General features: G+C 39.9%; 1 long non-coding RNA gene across 1 annotated transcript; it reads left to right on the top strand.

The window, feature by feature from the left end:
- The first annotated feature begins 2,842 nt into the window (after positions 1–2,842).
- LOC129478372 (uncharacterized) lies at positions 2,843–11,414 on the top strand. The gene is made up of 3 exons (XR_008656415.2): positions 2,843–3,170; positions 10,072–10,176; positions 11,346–11,414. It is a non-coding gene; the product is annotated as an uncharacterized lncRNA (long non-coding RNA).
- The last annotated feature ends 310 nt before the right edge of the window (positions 11,415–11,724 follow it).

Here is an 11,724-nt window from a genome sequence, read left to right as displayed (position 1 = left end):
GGCAAGAGAGGGAATGGAAAGGGAAAAGGTACACAGAGGTCTTCAATCCATCTGTAGTATTCTGTTACTAAAAAACATCTTTTTATATGACAAAACCAGAAGGTGGATCCACTGGTGTTCATTATATTATTTGCTATACTTTTATGAATAGCTAAAATATTTCATGATAAAGAGGATGCAAATGAAATGGCCCTCCTGTTAAGAAGCACTCAGATTATAGGGGCATCATAAGTACAATAAAAATGGCCATAATATGTTAAAAGTATTAATAGGGGCATGAGGTGTATGAGGTGGGAGAGAAAACAGAGGAAGATGGAACTAACTCTGTCTCAAAGAGTCAAGAGGAGTCAAGAAGACTTCACCAGGTAGTTACACTCAAGTTCATTTTCCGAGGATATGTAGTTTAGTTGGGAGAAAAACAGGAATATTTATTGGAGGCTACAAAGACAGTTTGTAGAAAGAGTGAGAGACTTCACTGGAGTCTAGAGCTGTCAGGGTAGAGGGAATGGCTGATGAAACCGATTGGAGTTGACTCAGGCTATGTTCTGCCATCCAAACGCGCATGTGCGTGCACGCACATGCACGTGTGTGTGTGTCAGGGATGTGAGGGGGTAAAGAAAGAGGGGAGAATGAATGAGAACACAGCTAGCGAGACCCATGCTCTTATAATTTTCCCAGTGACAGGTCATGAGAGCCTGGAATGTGATGACAGCAGCGATGTGGAAGGGGCAGGAGTGGGAGGTATCCAGGCAGATTCTATGGGACTTGATGACTGTGGGACTAGAAGAGGTTCCTATCTTGAACAACTTTGGCTGATGATGACACTGACCTAGAAGGTAACATGGAAGATGGAGAAGAAGCAAGGTTTCCCCAGCCTTAGAGTGAAAGGAGGAAAGGTGAGAAGATAATGAGTTTAATTTGGGATGTGCTAGCTTTGAGACCTCTCCAGGTAGAAATGTCCAGAAGGGAGCCATGAGAAGAAGCAGCATAGAGATAATGACTGGAGTGGATAACACAGGCAAAAGGCAGTCTGTAAAATGAGAAAAGAAGATTTCACTGGTCAGCTAAGAAGGTGGATCATCACACTGTAGGCACGCTAAGCTCTTCCTCCCAGAGTCAGGTTATGTATTAGCAGAAGAATCTCAAGACTTCTAATTCAACAGCAGTAAAGATAACTGAACAAAGGAATCATGCTCTGGGGTTTGGCATCTGGCCTTAGCAAACTAGTGTAGCAATGAAAGCACCAACTTTATAGTTAAACTGACGTACATTAAATGCATTTGCCATTAAACTTTCATTCCCCACTTACTAGGTGTAAACTTGGGCAAGTCACCAAACCACTCTGAGCCTCAGTTTCTTCTTCTGGCAATGGAGATGATACCTTACAATCTTGTGATGAGGACAAAGTTGAATAATGTTGGTAAAATATTGAATACGTATTAAGTCCCTTCTCCTTTTCTTAGCTCTTACCATTGCGAATGCCTACACTTGTCTGATAACATTTTATTTAACTAATTACTTTTTCCTCAAAATACAAAGTACTACTGACCATAGAAGTTGTTGATTACTTGAAAACAGGGACCATATCTTACATGTTGATCAGTCAGGTACATACTGAACATTACTATTTTCCTAACAAGCCATAGACTACCAATAACATGTAGCACAATGCTGGGTACATTGTCGGTGAGCAATAAATAAATAAATGGCTTCTGAATTGAAGTGTACTGTAGTACAGCCAATAAAAATAAGCATAAAATGTTTTATGATTCAGCTTCATAGGTAATCATTTGGTAACAACCTTGTTAAGCCCAAAACATGCGTAGGCAATAAGTATATCATTTTATAAGGAAAGGAAAATAGAGGTTATTTGTTCAAGTTCACAGAAAAAAATTACCTCAGGGCCAGAAATAGACAGCAGTGAATCTAATGGTCAGTAAACATGGGGAAATCTCCCAGTAGTATTTCAGTTATGGGCCCAGTGAGACATGAACAAACAATCCCTTAGGATTTCTAATGCAAAAGAACAAATATAAAAATAGAAGGCTGCCTTTCATGTAGTCAGTACCAAGTCCTCCAACCCGATTCTACACAGCAACTGGAGGACAGGGCCTCAGATCAAGGAAGAAGTGGGATTGGCTTGGAGGGATCCTATCTGGATTCAAGGCAAGTGACAATACAAATTATGGGATGGATCCACATCTTGAGGTACATTTTTATATCTGTGCAGAAAAGTAAGCTGATAGCATAAAGGGTCACCAAATAGGAAAGGAGATACGGTTTAATTTTTATCTTTGTGACTTGCTGCTTACATTCATTACGGAAAAAAACAGGGTTTAAGTCAGAGTTTAAGGTGGGCCAAGACTTTCCACCTTAGGGTTTAAGAAGCTTTGCCGGTTCAGAAGTGAGGCTGTTGTATTGGTGAGAAGCAACTAAAGAGAAGGAAAAGTGAGAAGACAAAGTAGAAAAGGAGAGAGAGGTGGTCAACCAGGACAGAATTTGAGTCAGAGATATCTGTGGTATGTTCAGGTCAGAAGTTAAAATAAGAATAAAGTTAGATACTCGTTTCCAGAGCAGACAGACTTGGGGGAAAAGAGTCCCAGAACTCTCCCCATTCATAAAATACATCTATTGTAAATACGTATACACAGCAGATGTCCTCTATAATATTATTTCTACTTCTGAAAAATATCTGTGGCTCTTTTGATCTGAGATATGGAGGTGCTGGTGGGGGTTTGAGGGATGGCAGGACAGGCAATTATGTAGTCAGCAAACTGAGGTCACAACCTGAAAAGTCAAGATGTCAGTGAGAGGCAGCAGGAGGAATTTCTCCCAGGAAACAGACAACACAAGTAGTCTTTTTGTATTGTGGGTATATTTTGTTCCCTAGAATATGTTCAAGTCCTAAACCCCAGTACCTCTGAATGTGACTATATTTGGAAATAGGGTATTTGTTGATGTAATCAACTTAAGATGAGGTAATAATGGATTAGGGCTTATAAGCTATCCTTATAAGAAGAAGTGTGAAACTTGGACACACAGATATACCCAAGGATAAAGATCACGTGAAGATGGAGGCAGAGGCTGGAATATGTGGCTTCAAAGAACACTCCCGGCCAGCAATCACCAGAAGCTGAGAAGAGCAAAGAAAGATTCATCCCTACAACCTGGTGAGGACACATGGCATTTCCAAAACCGTGATATTGAACCTCTAGACTACAGAACTGTAACGGAAAAAATTTCTGTTGTTTTAAACCAACCAGATTGTGGGTACTTCGTTACGGCAGCACTAGGAACCCAATATGCCTTGCTGTCTGAAAGACTTTCAGCTGTGTGGTTGCCAGGTTTATGAGTCAACTGAGAAGCAGACTTTCACAGTCCGTGTCCTCAATCCGTGTCCCTGGCATGACACTCCCCTCAAGCCTCAACCCTCGATCCCACCAGGCCACGCATCCCCTGGTGGAGCCAGGTTTGGTGAGAGCGCTGGTCCTCAGAGAGTCTAGCATGACCAGAGAGTTCAGGCCTGGCCTTCTGGAACACATCTTTTCTGGGTTCTAAGGGCCAAGATTTTTCTCCTTCAGAGCCAAGGGCCCACTAATACCTGCACTTCCAATTCTTTGATAGCTTACTAGAGTAAGAGAAGGGTATGGTGTTTGGCCAATCAGAAGAGTAAGCATTTAAGTAAGTAGTAGGTGTTTTAAATCTAAGGAAACCTCTGGAGCAGTGATGGCATTTTACAGTCACTGAGACCTTAATGAACACCAATGTCTAGATTGCACCTGCATAAATTGGGTACAGATCCAGGTATTAGTATTTTTTTAAAGCTGTCCAGTATGCAGTCGTTGAAAACTTGAACTAGGTGCTGGTCTGGGCGATAAGGAGTCTATCGTGGGTCCACCCAACTATGAGATCATGTAGAAGGAAAGTTATTAAGTTATTAGATAGAAAATTACACCTGGTTTCTGATTGTCAAGGTTCTCTCAGAGGTACCTTTTGTGTTTTAAAACTAACATCCACCTTTCTCCCAAACACAAGGGTAGACCTAGTTTTCTCTTTCTTCCTCATCTCCCACATCCAATCAGTTGCCAAGTTTTCTTGATTCTGTAAACTTTTCTCAAATGTACCTTCTTTAATTTTTTTATTTTTTATTTTTTTTGAGACAGGGTCTCACTCTATCACCCAGGCTGGAGTGCAATGGCGCAGTCTTGGCTCACTGCAACCTCTGCCTCCTGGGTTCAAGCAATTCTCCTTCCTCAGCCTCCCTGGTAGCTGGAACTACAGGCAAGTGCCACCATGCCCAGATAATTTTTGTATTTTTAGTAGAGCTGAGGTTTCACAATGTTGGCAAGGATGGTCTCGATCTTCTGACCTCGTGATCCACCCGCCTTGGCCTCCCAAAGTGCTGGGATTACAGGCATGAGCCACCGTGCCCAGCCGAAGTGTACCTTCTTTCTGCATTCCTTTGGCCACTGCCTTAGTTCAGGCTTACCGTTTCCTGCCTGGGATTCTGACAGCAGGGTAACTGGACCTCGTTTGTAGCCTTCCTCACTCCCAATTCATTCTCCAGTTGCCACCAAAATTATCCTTTAAATATACAAGTGTCGATATTTTACTCTCCTGCCTAAACCCCTTCCATGGTTTCCCTTTTGCCTACACAGTAACTTCTGGGCTGGTCACATGACAAATAAAACTCCCCATAATTTGGCCCTTGCTTCCTTCTCTCCAGTGTCTTCTGGTGCACTTGTTCCTTGGACTTAATTCTTCATCCGTAGTTCACCGTGCTATTTTAGGCCTCAGTCTTTGCAGATGATGGTGTGCCTTTGCCTAGTAAGTCCCTCCCTAATGTACCCTTTGGCTTCCTGGAGTATTTACATTCCTTCTCCTTCACCAAGAAATCTTCCTAACACCTACTACCACTTACTGCTGCTATTCTATCACCTCTATGCTTTATACACATTTTTATTAAGGCCCACCCTGCTGCTTGATAAAATTTTGTAAAGGTTTGTGTCACCGAGATGATGAAAGCCTTGAGAGAAGTTCTAAGTCTTAGAACTTAGCCACTGGCAACACTCAAGTGTTGAATGAATTAATGGGAAAACAAGGAAATAAATAAATGCATTTGTCATCTGGAAGAATAACTGAAATTCGATCCATGAACTTGGTTTCCTAAAAGGGCAATAAGAGGTGGAGAAGTGTGGGGGGAGGGAAGCACTTAGGAAGAGAATATTTTGCTTGGAGGGAGAGATGATATTGGTTTATCAAATTAACCTAAGGAAGAAAGTAATAATAGTTATTCTGTTGTCAAGAGGTAACACTAGTGGGCATTGGTGCAGAAGATATTTGGTTTATCTACTTGCTCTGGCAGAAATCAGTTGGGTTTGGATCTATATTTTTACCCAAATCTCACGTTCAATTGTAATCCTCAGTGTTGGAGGTGGGGCCTGGTTAGAGGTGATTGAATCCTGGGGGCAGTTTCTAATGGTTTAACACCATCCCCCTGGGTGCTGTTCTCATGATATTGAGTGAGTTCTCACGAGATCTGGTTGTTTAAAAGTGTGTCACACCTCCCCCCTTTCCTCCTACTCCAGTCATATAAGACATGCCTGCTTCCCCTTTGCCTTCTGCCATGATTGAAAGTTTCCTGAGGCCTCCTCAGCCATGCTTCCTGTACAGCCTGTGGAACCACGAGCCAATTAAACCTCTTTTTTTAACAAATTACCCAGTCTCAGACATTTCTTTACAGCAATGCAGGAAAAGATTAATACAGTTTTGTTTTAGTTTTTCAAAATGGGTCTACAAGTTGGGACTCTCCTCATTCTACCAAAATATTTTATTGCACAACCCTGTCATACCAAGGAACACACACCTTCATAAAAATAGAAGATGTTCTTATAAATATTCAAGTAATTATGGTTACCTGAGATCATGCATAGCATGGTACGAAATGAACTATTTAGTGAATGCATTAAAACCTATTTAGTCCATGCACGGTGACTCACACCTGTGATCTCAGCACCTTAAGGGCCTGAGGTCGGAGAATAGCTTGAGTCCAGGAGTTCAAGACCAGCCTGGGCAACATAGTGAGACCTCATCTCTACAAAAAAATTAAAAAACTAGACCAGGCGCAGTGGCTCACACCTGTAATCCCAGCACTTTGGGAGGCTGAGGTGGGTGGATCACCTGAGGTCAGGAGTTCAAGACCAGCCCGGCCAACATGGTGAAACTCCACTTCTACTACAAATACAAAAATTAGCTGGGTGTGGTGGCAGGTGCCTGTAATCCCAGCTACTCAGGAGGCTGAGACAGGAGAATCACCTGAACCCAGGAGGCAGAGGTTGCAGTGAGCCGAGATTCCACCATTGGACTCCAGCTGGGTAACAAGAGTGAAACTCCAACTCAAAATAATAATAATAATAAATTTAAAACATTAAAAAACTAGCCATGTGTGGTGGTGTGCACCTGTGGCCCAGCCACTCAGGAGGCTGAGGTGGGAGGATTGCTTGAGCCAAGGAGGTCGAGGCTACAGTAAGCTGTGATTATACCACTGCACTCCAGCCTGGGCAACAGAATGAGACCCTACCTCAAAAAAAAAAAAAAAAAAAAAAAAAAGCAACAAACAGAAACCTGTTTAAACACCCAAAAGAGAAGTATCATTGAAGTAGCTAGTTAGGACCAACTGAAAAGAAGGCATTTTGATAATAAAAAGTCTGTGATGATGGTGGTCTGTTGTCACTAGATATCTGATAGAAATTGAAGAAGATTTGAATTCTCATTGTCCCATATACCTTTACTTTGAAGCCCTTACCACAATTCTGCATTTACGTGTGTAAGTTGTATTTGATTAATATATGTGTTCCTCACTCCATGATATATCAAGTTGAGGACTTATGTCTAGTTTTGCTCATTCATCTTCAGTTTTTAATATGGTATCCTGTGTATTATAAACTCTCCAGAACTATTTGTCAAATGAATGTGCTGAGTAAATAGTTCAGTCCTTTAAACACTGCATTTGGGTAGATTATACAATGAAGGTGTCCCCTGATCTTACAGCATCTGATAGACCTACTTCTGATCCAAGAAGCTCTTGGAATCTTTTCTCCATTCTCTGCCTCATCTGTGCTACTCACATTGTCCTAGATAGTAGAACTTATGAAAGACACAAAATTATTGATTGCAGAAGCTTGAGAGGCACAGGATGTAAAAGTACAATTACACAAGGTTGAGGAGCAGCATATTCAATACCCACTAGATAGACTATTAAGCTATTTGGTGGACGTAAACATGGAATGGTTCATATCAGCTTCTAATATGATCTCAGTTGCCAAAAATGCCTTTTTCCAGGTCATTTTTCTATTATTCAAGAATGTATGATTTAAAAAGAACTTATAAGATTTAAACTGGGTTAGATTAAGTGGTAAGACTGCCCATGCTATAATGTTAGAACTGTCAACATCTACCAAGAATAAGGTGGAGAAGGAATGAGGCGGAGGCAAACAGGTTATTTAAAGGTCTTCAGATGTTGCCAGCCTTGGACTACCAAAAAAGTTGTAATTCTGATGCTGAGGAATGCCGTCATAATGGAGAAGTAGGACAAAAACTGTTTGAGTTAATCAATGAGTCCAGAATGTGCTGCACCACTTTAGGCCTTAAGTCATTGGAGGGTAGAGATCTTGTGGGATCTAATTGGATGTTCAGCAGGCTGATGCTGTATCTCAGAAACTGGACTTTTAACTGGTTGGGTAAATACTTCTCCAGACTGTCTTGTACTGCTTGTTCTGCTGGAGGCTAGCCAAAACCATGTGAATACGTACAATGTATTAGGCCAGGTCCTGAAAGTAAATTAAGATAATATCAAAGGGATCCTTTATAAATTGATGGAGGGAGGCCAGCCTATTGCATCATTCCTAATGTCATTCTAACCACAATAACTGTACAGTGTCCAAAGGTAGCTTTGCTTTTTCACTCTCACACTGGATTCCAGCTAGTTTGTGTGCCTCCCAGAGGTTGTTTGGTGTAGATGCTTAATGTACATCATTCATCTTACAAACTGGGGAGCATTAGATGGTGATAATGTTGAGAACTGTTAGTCTTTTTGCAACCTCATTTTCCTACTTTTATATTACATAAGAAGAATTAAAACCCAAGGAGGGGAGAGAGAAGAGCAAATGAGCCTTCATTGAAATTCTGCCTCAATGAACTTCAGGAGTTATTTTGTATCTGGCTTTTTTTCCTCTCAGATAACTATGGGATATTGACCCTTGTTTACAGAATTATGCTAAGTTCTTTGTGTATATTACCTTATTTAATCCTCACAACACATCTCTGAGGAGTGTCAGTAGTAACTCCACTACATAAATGAGGAAACTTTGGAATTTGCTAAATGGTCATAGAGTCGGTTTCATAAGTAGATGTAAGAGATACGCTAGGATCCCTATCAATCTTGGTGCTATGGTTGTGGTGGAAAACATGACCTAGAATTCAAAATAAATCCAGAATAAAGCCCAGACCAGCTTTTGCCTATATAGATGAATCAGTGTGAGCTGGGGGAGGGGGGTAATCATAGGTAATTTTTTTAATAGACAGGGTCTTGCAACATTGCCCAGGCGGGCCTTGAACTCCTGGTCTCAAGCAATCATTCTCCTTCAGCCTCCCGAGTAGCTTGAACTACAAGCATGCACCATTGTGCCCAGAAATAAGTAATATTAGTAAAAGCATGCAGACATAAAAGTCAGTTTTCAGGAATGCAATGCCATGCCATAGGGTTCAAATTACTAAGTGAGTGTGCAAATCCAAGGAAAACTGGGAGGAGAGCGAGTTAGCGACACAATTCTCTCTTGTTCATTCTTGGTGATCATCACTGGATTCTGGTCTTAAAAGACCAGCCAGATGAGGAGAATGATTTCTATAAGAAATCAGAGATCTGAGAATGAAGATACTATCTAAGTCAATGACCCTGAATCAGAATTTCCCCACCTCAAATCCCCCAAGTCAAAATCTCTGAAAATATCATATGGAAATATGAATAGGATAAAGGACAGACATGTTCATACGTATTAACATTTAAAATCCTTAAAAGCATCTAATCAACTACATACCTGCTTAGAAAACAAAAAGACCAAGGGCATATTTTTGGAGGTATTCTATAGTTATGGGTATTGTAAATAAACATGCTTGTTGGGGATACCCATTCTTTGTCTTTTTTGTGAAGTCTATAGTTCTGAAGTGATTGGCTGCCATTGCATTTTCTCCTCTTTTACTCAAAGTATGACCAGAATAATTAATGAATGAGGCTAATCTAGGAAGCTGGTAAAAGGGGGCTGAAAGAGGGGAACTAGATAAGTGGAATTGTTGAACGCCTTAAATCTCAAAGCCTTCTGCAGATTACAACTCACATTGAATCTTCCCTTTCAGAAGGCATCAAATTCAGAGAGGATAAGATGTGTGCATTTGATAGATGCCAATGTTTACCTTAAGACTGAAGTTCTGTTTCCTTTATGCGCAAGTTGTACCAGGAATAACCTCAGAATTGTTTAACACACTATAGTCTGCTTCTGCGGCTCTCTGTTTATTCAGTATTTCTTTAGAATTGTTTAGATCCCTGTCTGGAAGGAGTCATTCTAATTCTCAGACAATATAAAAAAAAGTCAGAAATACCAGCCAAAGATGTGAGTTTATTCAAACAGAAGCAAAACTTGCTCGTGTATATTTAAATGAACTGATTTGGAAGCAGGATGTAAATTTCAGGACTATATAAATAATTAAGAAAATCTTAAAGATGTATCAGTCTGGAATTCACCTAAAATTTGTTATAAAGTCCTTTTGGATATCATATCTTTTTGAAGGAGTACTGGCTAAAAATTTAACGTGGGTCTTTCAGTGGTGGTATTATATATAACAACTCATTTCTTATTTTGTCATCGACTTAATCTAGAGCACTCTTTCTCAAATGATTCCCTTTGCAACGTGCCAAACTTAGATTTTTCTACTTCTAAGATCCAGCAACAGATATCTTTTTTGCTTTGAATGAAAAAAATACTCAAGTATTTTTTTCAAGTATTTTCTTATTTACAGGTGTTATTTATCTGCTCATAAATGCTGATAGTCAAGAACAAAATGAACGAGTCACAAGATATTGAAAACACAAATCCTTAGGAGCAGCTGATCCTGGTAGGCCAGGTTGGCTTCTTTGAGATGTGAAATTATGATTCTTTATCTTATTGCCTACTTCAAATGTCATCTGGTATGATAGGAAAAGTGTTCATATGATAGAATTATCTTCAGCGGTAGGTAAGAAGGTCCTCCAAAGAGCATGACACCTACAGGAACACACCCATACCAAAAATTTGAGAATTACTGATTTTGAGAACTCGTTGCCCTTAATCACAAAGTCTCCCTTTGTCATTTTTGTTATGCATATACCTTCTGACCGTGTTTTCCTACTTCTAAGTGTCTATCATATCCACCAAACAAAAATTTTTAAACACATGCACATGGTGTTTATTATGGCATTATTTGTAATATTTAAAAATTGTGGCCGGGTACTGTGGCTCACACCTATGATCCCAGCACTTTGGGAGGCCAAGGTGGGAGAATCACTTGAGCCTAGGAGTTTGAGACCATTCCAGGAAACATGGCAAGACCCCGGTTTCTACAAAAAATTTAAAAGTTAGCCAGCCTCAGCTACTTGGGAGGCTGAGGTGGGAGGATCGCTTGAGCCCAGGAGGTCGAGGCTGCAGTGAGCTGTGTTCATGCCCCTGCACTCCAGCCTGGGCAACAGAGCCAAACCCTGTTCTCAAAAAAACAAACAAAGGAAGAAAAATTGCAAATAATTCAAACATAGGAGAATGTTTGGTAAATCTTAGAACATCCGTATAGGAGTTTTACAAAACAAGATACCACTATTTATATTGATATGGATGATCATCAAAGCATAGATAAATAAATAAAAGTAAGCTGAAGAATAATCCATTTATATGATCCCTGTATATGATGTATTTGATACACATGGGGCAAGTGGTAGGAAATAAAGGGGGTCTTAGAAAAAGTTCAGAGATGTCACACACCAGACTCCAGGTGGGAGGATGAAGTTGAAAGGGTAAAGGAGAACCTGAACTTCTTAATCTACATACTTCTGTGTTGTTTAAATGTATTCACAAATCATTTGTGTGCCTAAAAATAATTTTCAAAAGAGAAATCACATGCTTTAAAAAAGCACATGTGAAGAAATTTCTTTCCTTTAGAATTTAGTGCCAGAGAAACTTGCGTTCAAATAAGAATTTGTTTGTGTTTCTTCAGTTCTAATGGAGATAATTCAAGAATGTTTGCCTTCTAATTCTGCCTTTCAGGAAGCTCAAAATCAAAATGGATGCTCAGCTGGAACAGCCGCACTAGCCTGCCATATTAGCAGGTTTGCTACCACCTCTTTCTGCAGATCCCATTTGCAATTTCTGGGTTTACATTATCAAACTGATTTTCTATGTAATCTTCGTTATAAGCCTCTTCAGATGTTTTTAAAGTGAAATGAGGAATACATCAATGAATAAATAATCAAATGATTATTTTCATTGAGTTGGAAAATCATTTCACGTTTCAGAATGGCTATTAGTGACAGTTGACTTCTACCTAAATGTAACTCAATATTAGACATTCTCATTCTATAATATGTAACTCATACCTTAAAAAAATAATCAGTGGGCTCCAGAACCCGCAGAAAAATATATTCAG

This window comes from Symphalangus syndactylus, chromosome 3, assembly GCF_028878055.3.
Source record: "Symphalangus syndactylus isolate Jambi chromosome 3, NHGRI_mSymSyn1-v2.1_pri, whole genome shotgun sequence".
NCBI classification, from domain to species: domain Eukaryota; kingdom Metazoa; phylum Chordata; class Mammalia; order Primates; family Hylobatidae; genus Symphalangus; species Symphalangus syndactylus.
Note: the sequence above shows the minus strand (reverse complement) of the source record. Positions and strands in the feature narration are given on the sequence as shown.